Source organism: Camelus ferus, chromosome 18 (genome assembly GCF_009834535.1).
Source record: "Camelus ferus isolate YT-003-E chromosome 18, BCGSAC_Cfer_1.0, whole genome shotgun sequence".
Lineage (NCBI taxonomy): Eukaryota > Metazoa > Chordata > Mammalia > Artiodactyla > Camelidae > Camelus > Camelus ferus.
In genome coordinates this window covers 739,747-749,967 of record NC_045713.1, presented here as the reverse complement: position 1 = coordinate 749,967, position 10,221 = coordinate 739,747, and positions in this window count along the sequence as shown.

The following is a 10,221-nucleotide window of genomic DNA, read 5'->3' as shown; positions in this document are numbered from 1 at the left end:
TTAAATATGCCTTTTATGGTGGATGAAAGATCGGTAATCCGCATGCTAACAACTCTGTAGTGAATATTTGTCGAATCCGAGATACATGAAGGTGTTTGGAACACAGAATATCACGGTGAGGGAATCCATGTAAATTACATGTCTATTGGTTAGAACCCGCTCCAAGAGTTTTTTGCCGTTAAATCTGTCTCATTTTGGAAACTGGCCTTGAAAGATCAGTGAAATCAGAAAATGCTTCTAAGCATCATATGCCTTGTATTGTGATGAAAGTCCTGTAATCCACATGCAAATAAACCGGTTGTTTATATTTGTCGAATAATTTCTGCATTTGGCGTGTTCAAAACACGTAATTACACAGTGGGGAATTTATGTTATGTACATATCTATTGGGTAGAACACTCTCCAACAGGTTTTTCCTTTGAAAACTGCCTGATTTTCGAAACTGCTATTAGGAAATAGCTGCAAACCAAGTGTAAATACTTCTAGGTTTAAATATGCCTTGTATGGTGGATGAAAGTTCGGTAATCCACATGCTCACACTCATTAAAGAATGTTTGTCGAATTCGTGATCCATGTAACGTGTTCGGAATACGGAATGTCATAGTGAATGAAACAATGTAAGTTACACGTCTATTGGGTAGAACTCGCTTGAAGAGAATTTTTCTGCGAAACGTGCCTCATTTTCAAATCTGCCATTAGGAGAACCCTGTGAAATCTGAGAAAATGCTTCTAAGTGTCATGCCTTGAATGGTGAATGAAAGTCCAGTAATCCACATGTTAATAACTGTCTAGTGATTATTTTTCAAACCGTGATTCATGTAGCGCTTATGGAAAATGGAATTTCACTGTAATGAAATGATGTAAATTACAATTCTATTGGGTAGAACTAGCTAGAATAGAATTTTTCTGCGAAAATTGCATGATTATCGAATCTGAAGTTTGAAAAAAGTTGCAAAATGAGAGTAAATATTTGTAGCTGTAAATATGCCTTTATGATGGAAAAAAGATCGGTAATCCATATTTTCACAACATATTAAAGAATCTTTTTCTAATCCATGATGCATGGACCGTGTTCGGAACATGGAATTTCACAGTGATTAAAACAATGTAAATTACTTCTCTATTGGGTAGAACTCGCTCCAAGAGTATTTCTCTGCGAAAACTGCTTCATTTTTGAAACTGGCGTTGGGAAAACGCTGCAAAATCTGAGAAAATTCTTCTAAGTATCAATATTCAATCTATTGTAATGAAAGTTCTGTAATCCACATGGTAACAAATCTGGAATGAATATTTGTCGAACTTTTAATCATGTAGCAGGTTCGGAACACGGAATTTCACGGCCAGGGATCTTATGTAAATTACATTTCTCTTCGTTAGAAATCACTCCAAGAGATTTTTCCTGAGAAATCTGCCTGATTTTCGAATCTTGCATTACGAAAACCCTGCAAACTCAGATTAATAGATTCTCGGTGTAAATATGCCTTGTATGGTGGATGAAAGTTCGGTAATTCGCATGCTAACAACTCTGTAGTGAATATTTGTCAAATCCGAGATATATGAAGTGTGTTTGGAACACAGAATATCACGATGAGCGAATCTATGTAAAATACATGTCTCTTGGGTAGAACTCGCTCCCAGAGATTTTTCTGCGAAATATGCCTCATTTTCGAAACTGGCGTTAGAAAATCTCTGCAAAAGCACAGAAAATGCTTCATAGTGTCAATATGTCTTGTATTGTGATGGAAGTTCGTAAAACCACATGCAAATAAATCTGTGGTGAATATTTGTAGAAAGCGTTATGCATGTATCGTGATCGTAACATGGAAATTCTGGCGATGGAATCTATGTAAACTACACGTCTATAGGGTAGAACTCACTCCAAAAATTTTTTCTTGAGAAAACGGCCTGAATTTCGAAACTGGCATTAGGTAAAAGCTGCAAATTCAGGGTTAATGTTTCTAGGTGTAAATATGCCATGTATGGTGGATGAAAGTTCTGTAACCTACATGCTCACAACTCTTTTGAGAAAGTTTGTTGAAACATTGATGCATGTAGAGTGTTCGGAAATTGGAAAGTCACTGTGAGGGAAACTAAGTAAATTAAATTTCTATTGGTAAGTACTCGCTCCACGAGAAATTTTCTGCGAAAACTGCTTCATTTATGAAACTGGCTTTTGGAAAAGGCTGCAAAATCTGAGAAAATATTTCTAAGTGTCAATTTTCATGGTATTGTGATGAAAGTGTGGTAATCCACATGCTAACAAATCTGGAGTGAATATTTGTCAAATCGGTCATGCATGTAGCATGTTCAGAACACGTAATTTCACGGTGAGCGAATCCATGTAAATTACATGTCTATTGGTTAGAACCAGCTCCAAGAGGTTTTTTGCCGTGAAATCTGCCTCATTTTCGAAACTGGCGTTTGGAAAGCTCTGTGAAATTAGAGAAAATGCTTCTAGGCATGAATATGCTTTTTATTGTGATGAAAATCCTGTAATCCACATGCAAACAACCATGTAGTGTAATTTTCTCGAATAGTTTATGCATGTAGTATGTTCAAGACACGTAATTTCACAGTGGTGGAATTTATGTAATTTACATATCTATTGGGTAGAACACTCTCCAACATTTTTTTCCTTTGAAAACTGCCTGATTTTCGAAACTGCTATTATGAAAATGCTTTGAACTAAGAGTAAATGTTTCTAGGTGTAAATATGCCTTGTATGGTGGATGAAAGTTCTGTAATACACATGTACACAACTCATTAAAAATGATTCTCAAACACATGATGTATGTAGTGTGTTTGGAACACGGAATGTCATGTTGAGGGAAACTATGTAAATTACATATCTATAGGTTAGAACCCAATCCAGGAGCATTTTACTGAAAAATCAGCCTCAGCTTTGAAACTGGAGTTATGAAAATGCTGCAAAATCTTAGTAAATGCTTTAAGATGACAATATATCTTCAATGGTTTATTAAAGATTTATAATCCGCTAGCTAACAACTCAGCAGTGAATTTTTGTTGAATACGTGGTGCATGTACCGTTTTCAGAACACGGAATGTTATGGTGACGGTATTTACAAAATGAGATTTCTATTGGATAGATCATGCAACAAGAGAATTTATCTGCGAAAACTCCCTGATTTCCATAACTGACGTAACGGTAATTCTGTGAAATCTAAGTAAATGTTTCTAGGTGTAAATATGCCTTGCACTGTGGTTGAAAAATCTGTAATCCACATGCTCACAGTCATTAAATCATGTTTGTCGAAGCCGTGATGAATGTAACGTTTTCGGAACACGGAATGTATCGGCGAGTGAAACTCGGAAAATAACAACTCTACTGGATACAACTCGCTTGAATTGAATTTTTCTGCGAAAATTTCATGATTTTCGAAACTGGATGTTAGGAAAAACCTGCGAAATCAGAATAACAACTTCTAGGTTTAAATATGCCTTGTATGGTGGACGAAAGTTCGGTAATACACATGCTCACACTCATTATGTAATGTTTGTTGAAATCGTGATGCATGTAACGTGTTCGGAATACGGAATGTCATAGTGAATGAAACAATGTAAGTTACATGTCTATTGGGTAGAACTCGCTTGAAGAGAATTTTTCTGCGAAATGTGCCTCATTTTCAAAACTGCCATTAGGAGAACCCTGTGAAATCTGAGAAAATGCTTCTAAGTGTCAATATGCCTTGAATGGTGAATGAAAGTCCAGTAATCCACATGTTAATAGCAGTCTAGTGATTATTTTTCAAACCGTGATTCATGTAGCGCTTTTGGAAAATGGAATTTCACAGTAATGAAACGATGTAAAATACAATTCTATTGGGTAGAACTAGCTAGAATAGAATTTTTCTGCGAAAATTGCATGATTATCGAATCTGATTTTGGAAAAAGCTGCAAAATGAGCGTAAATATTTGTAGCTGTAAATATGCCTTTATGGTGGAAAAAAGATCGGTAATCCATATTTTCACAACATATTAAATAATCTTTTTCTAATCCGTGATGCATGGACCGTGTTCGGAACATGGAATTTCACGGTGATTAAAACAATGTAAATTACTTCTCTATTGGGTAGAACACGCTCCAAGAGAATTTCTCTGCGAAAACAGCTTCATTTTTGAAACTGGTGTTGGGAAAACGCTGCAAAATCTGAGAAAATACTTCTAAGTATCAATATTCAATCTATTGTAATGAAAGTTCTGTAATCCACATGGTAACAAATCTGGAATGAATATTTGTCGAACTTTTAATCATGTAGCAGGTTCGGAACACGGAATTTCACGGCCAGGGATCTTATGTAAATTACATTTCTCTTCGTTAGAAATCACTCCAAGAGATTTTTCCTGAGAAATCTGCCTGATGTTCGAATCTTGTATTACGAAAACCCTGCAAACTCAGATTAATAGATTCTCGGTGTAAATATGCCTTGTATGGTGGATGAAAGTTCGGTAATCCGCATGCTAACAACTCTGTAGTGAATATTTGTCAAATCTGAGATACATGAAGTGTGTTTGGAACACAGAATATCACGATGAGCGAATCTATGTAAAATACATGTTGGGTAGAACTCGCTCCCAGAGATTTTTCTGCGAAATCTGCCTCATTTTCGAAACTGGCGTTTGAAAATCTCTGCAAAGCAGCGAAAATGCTTCATAGTGTCAAAATGTCTTGTATTTGTGATGGAAGTTCGTAAAACCACATGCAAATAAATCTGTGGTGAATATTTGTAGAAAGCGTTATGCATGTAGCGTGATCGTAACATGGAAATTCTGGCGATGGAATCTATGTAAACTACACGTCTATAGGGTAGAACTCACTCCAAAAATTTTTCTTGAGAAAACGGCCTGAATTTTGAAACTGGCATTAGGTAAAAGCTGCAAATTCAGAGTTAATGTTTCTAGGTGTAAATATGCCATGTATGGTGGATGAAAGTTCTGTAACCTACATGCTCACAACTCTTTTGAGAAAGTTTGTTGAAACTTTGATGCATGTAGAGTGTTCGGAAATTGGAATGTCACTGTGAGGGAACTAAGTAAATTAAATTTTCTATTTGAGGTACTCGCTCCACGAGAATTTTTCTGCGAATCTGCCTCATTTTCAAAACTGGCATTAGGAAAAACTTTTGAAATATGAGAAAATGTGTCAAGGTGTCAATATGGTATTAAGGTGGATGAAAGTTCGATAATCATTATGCTAACAACTCTGTAGTGAATATTTTCGAATCCGTGATTCATGTAGCATTTTCGGAACACGGAATTTCACGATGACGGGTTCTATGTAAATTGCATGTCTCTTGGGTAGAACTCACTCCAAGAGCATTTTTCCGCGAAAACTGCATGATTTTAAAAACTGACATTAGGAGAAATCTACTAAATCAGAATAAAACTTTCTATGTATCAATATGCATTGTAAGGTGGATGAAATTTCGGTAATACAAATGTTCACAACTCATTAAAAATGTTTGTTGAATCCGAAATGCGTGTAACGAGTTCAGAACACGGAATGTCACGGTGAGTGAAACTAGGTAAATTACATATCTTTTGGGTAAAAACTCGCTCCAGAGCATTTGTCTGCCAATTCTGCCTCATTTTCAAAACTGGCGTTAAAACTAACCTGTGAAATCTGAGAAATTCTTCAAAGTGTCAGTAAGCCTTGTATGGTGGATGAAAGTGCTGTAATCCACTTGCTAACATCTCTGTAGTGAATATTTGTCGAATCCGTGATGCATGTAACGTGTTTGGAACACGGAATTTCACGGTGAGGAATCCATGTAAATTACATGTCTATTGGTTAGAACCCGCTCCAGAGTTTTTTGCCATTAAATCTGGCTCATTTTGGAAACTGGCTTTGAGAGATCAGTGAAATCAGAGAAAATGCTTCTAAACATCAATATGCCTTGTATTGTGATGAAAGTCCTGTTATCCACATGCAAATAAACCGGTTGTTTATATTTGTCGAATAATTTCTGCATTTGGCGTGTTCAAAACAAGTAATTACACAGTGGGGGAATTTATATTATGTACATATCTATTGGGTAGAACTCTCTCCAACAGGTTTTTCCTTTGAAAACTGCCTGATTTTCGAAACTGCTATTAGGAAATAGCTGCAAACTCAGTGTAAATACTTCTAGGTTTAAATATGCCTTGTATGGTGGATGAAAGTTCGGTAATCCACATGCTCACACTCATTAAAGAATGTTTGTCGAATTCGTGATCCATGTAACGTGTTCGGAATACGGAATGTCATAGTGAATGAAACAATGTAAGTTACACGTCTATTGGGTAGAACTCGCTTGAAGAGAATTTTTTTTGCGCAATGTGCCTCATTTTCAAATCTGCCATTAGGAGAACCCTGTGAAATCTGAGAAAATGCTTCTAAGTGTCAATATGCCTGAATGGTGAATGAAAGTCCAGTAATCCACATGTTAATAACAGTCTAGTGATTATTTTCAAACCGTGATTCATGTAGCGCTTATGGAAAATGGAATTTCACTGTAATGAAATGATGTAAATTCCAATTCTATTGGGTAGAACTAGGTAGAATAGAATTTTCTTGCGAAAATTGCATGATTATCCAATCTGAAGTTTGGAAAAAGTTGCAAAATGAGAGTAAATATTTGTAGCTGTAAATATCCCTTTATGATGGAAAAAGATCGGTTAATCCATATTTTCACAACATATTAAAGAATCTTTTTCTAATCCGTGATGCATGGACCGTGTTCGGAACATGGATTTTCACGGTGATTAAAACAATGTAAATTACTTCTCTATTGGGTAGAACTCGCTCCAAGAGAATTTCTCTGCGAAACGGCTTCATTTTTGAAACTGGCGTTGGGAAAACGCTGCAAAATCTGAGAAAATACTTCTAAGTATCAATATTCAATCTATTGTAATGAAAGTTCTGTAATCCACATGGTAACAAATCTGGAATGAATATTTGTCAAACTTTTAATCATGTAGCATGTTCAGAACACGGAATTTCAAGGCCAGGGGATCTTATGTAAATACATTTCTCTTCATTAGAAATCACTCCATGAGATTTTTCCTGAGAAATCTGCCTGATTTTCGAATCTTGCGTTATGAAAACCCTGCAAACTCAGATTAATAGATTCTCGGTGTAAATATGCCTTCTATGGTGGATGAAAGTTCGGTAATCCGCATGCTAACAACTCTGTAGTGAATATTTGTCAAATCTGAGATACATGAAGTGTGTTTGGAACACAGAATATCACGATGAGCGAATCTATGTAAAATACATGTATCTTGGGTAGAACACGCTCCCAGAGATTTTTCTGCGAAATCTGCCTCATTTTCGAAACTGGCATTTGAAAATCTCTCCAAAGCACAGAAAATGCTTCATAGTGTCAATATGTCTTGTACTGTGATGGAAGTTCGTAAAACCACATGCAAATAAATCTGTGGTGAATATTTGTAGAAAGCGTTATGCATGTAGCGTGATCGTAACATGGAAATTCTGGCGATGGAATCTATGTAAACTACTCGTCTATAGGGTAGAACTCACCCCAAAAATTTTTTCTTGAGAAAACGGCCTGAATTTTGAACCTGGCATTAGGTAAAAGCTGCAAATTCAGAGTTAATGTTTCTAGGTGTAAATATGCCATGTATGGTGGATGAAAGTTCTGTAACCTACATGCTCACAACTCTTTTGAGAAAGTTTCTTGAAACTTTGATGCATGTAGAGTGTTCGGAAATTGGAATGCCACTGTGAGGGAAACTAAGTAAATTAAATTTCTATTGGGAAGTACTCGCTCCACGAGTATTTTTCTGCGAAAACTGCTTCATTTATGAAACTGGCTTTTGGAAAAATCTGCAAAATCTGAGAAATATTTCTAAGTGTCAATATTCATGGTATTGTGATGAAAGTTTGGTACTCCACATGCTAACAAATCTGGAGTGAATATTGTCAAATCCGTCATGCATGTAGCATGTTCGGAACACGGAAATTCACGGCCAGGGAATTTATGTAAATTACATTTCTCTTGGATAATGATCGCTCCAAGAGTTTTTTCCCCAGAAAACTGCGTGATTTTAGAACCTGGCTTTAGGAAAACCCTGCGAACTCAGATTAATAGATTGTCTGTGTAAATATGCCTGGTATGGTGGATCAAAGTTCTGTAATCCGCATGCTGACAACTCTGTAGTGAATAATTCTCGAATCCGAGATACATGAAGCGTGTTCAGAACACAGAATATCACTGTGAGCGAATCTATGTAAAATAAATCTCTCTTGGGTAGAACACGCTCCAAGAGTTTTTACTATGAAATCAGTCTCATTTTCGAAACTGGCATTTGAAAATCTCTGCAAAATCAGAGAAAAAGCTTCAAAGTGTCATATGCCTTGTATTGTGATGGAAGTTCATAAAATCACATGCAAACAAATCTGTGGTGAATATTTGTAGAAAGCGTTATGCATGTTAGCGTGATCGTATCACAGAAATTCCTCTCGATGGAATCTATGTAAATTACACGTCTACAGGTTAGAACTCGCTCCAAAAATTTTTTCCTGAGAAAACGGCCTGATTTTCGAAACTGACATAAGGAAAAAGCTGCAAATTCACATTTAATGTTTCTAGGTGTAAATATGACATGTATGGTGGATGAAAGTTCTGTAATTTACATGTTCACAAGTCATTCGTTAAACTCTGTTGAAACATTGATGCATGTAGCGTGTTCGGAAATTGGATGTCACTGTGAGGGAATCTATGTAAATTATATTCTATTGGGAAGTACTCGCTCCACGAGAATGTTTCTGTGAATCTGCCTCATTTTCAATACTGGCATGAGGAAAGACATTCAAAATATGAGAAAATGCTTCAAGTGTCAATATGGTTTTATGGAGGATGAAATTTCGTTTATCCTTATGCTAACAAGTCTGTAGTGAATATTTGTCGAATCCGTGATGCATGTAGCTTTTTCGGAACACGGAATTTCACGATGACGGGTTCTATGTAAATTGCATGTCTATTGGGTAGAAAACGCTAAAGAGGATTTTTCTGCAAAAACTGCATGATGTTAAAAAACTGACATTAGGGGAAACTACTAAATTAGAATAAAACATTCTATGTATAAATATGCTTGTAAGGTGGATGAAAGTTCTGTAATACACATGTACACAACTCATTAAAAATGTTTCTCAAAACCATGATGAATGTAGTGTGTTTGGAACACGGAATGTCACGGTGAGTGAAACTATGTAAATTACATATCTTTTGGGTACAACTCGCTCCAAGAGCATTTTTCTGCCAAATCTGCCTCATTTTCAAAACTGGGGTTAAATCTAACCTGTGAAATCTGAGAAAATCCTTCAAAGTTTCAGTAAGTCTTGTATGGTGGATGAAAGTGCTGTAATCCACTTGTTAACAACTCTGTAGTGAATATTTGTCGAATCCGAGATGCATGTAGCGTGTTCAGAACACGGAATTTCACGGTGAGCGAATCCATGTAAATTACATGTCTATTGGTTAGAACCAGCTCCAAGAGTTTTTTTTGCCGTGAAATCTGCCTCATTTTCGCAACTGGCGTTTGGAAAGCTCTGTGAAATCAGAGAAAATGCTTCTAGGCATGAATATGCTTTTTATTGTGATGAAAATCCTGTAATCCACATGCAAACAACCATGTAGTGTAATTTTCTCGAATAATTTATGCATGTAGTGTGTTCAAGGCACGTAATTTCACAGTGGTGGAATTTATGTAATTTACATATCTATTGGGTAGAACACTCTCCAACATTTTTTTCCTTTGAAAACTGCATGATTTTCGAAACTGCTATTAGGAAAATGCTGTGAACTAAGTGTAAATATTTCTAGGTGTAAATATGCCTTGTATGGTGGATGAAATTTCTGTAATACACATGTACACAACTCATTAAAAATGATTCTCAAACACATGATGTATGTAGTGTGTTTGGAACACGGAATGTCACGTTGAGGGGAAACTATGTAAATTACATATCTATAGGTTAGAACCCAATCCAGGAGCATTTTACTGAAAAATCAGCCTCAGCTTTGAAACTGGAGTTATGAAAATGCTGCAAAATTTTAGTAAAAGCTTTAAGGTGACAATATATCTTCAATGGTTTATTAAAGATTTATAATCCGCTATCTAACAACTCAGCAGTGAATTTTTGTTGAATACGTGGTGCATGTACCGTTTTCAGAACACGGAATGTTATGGTGACGGTAT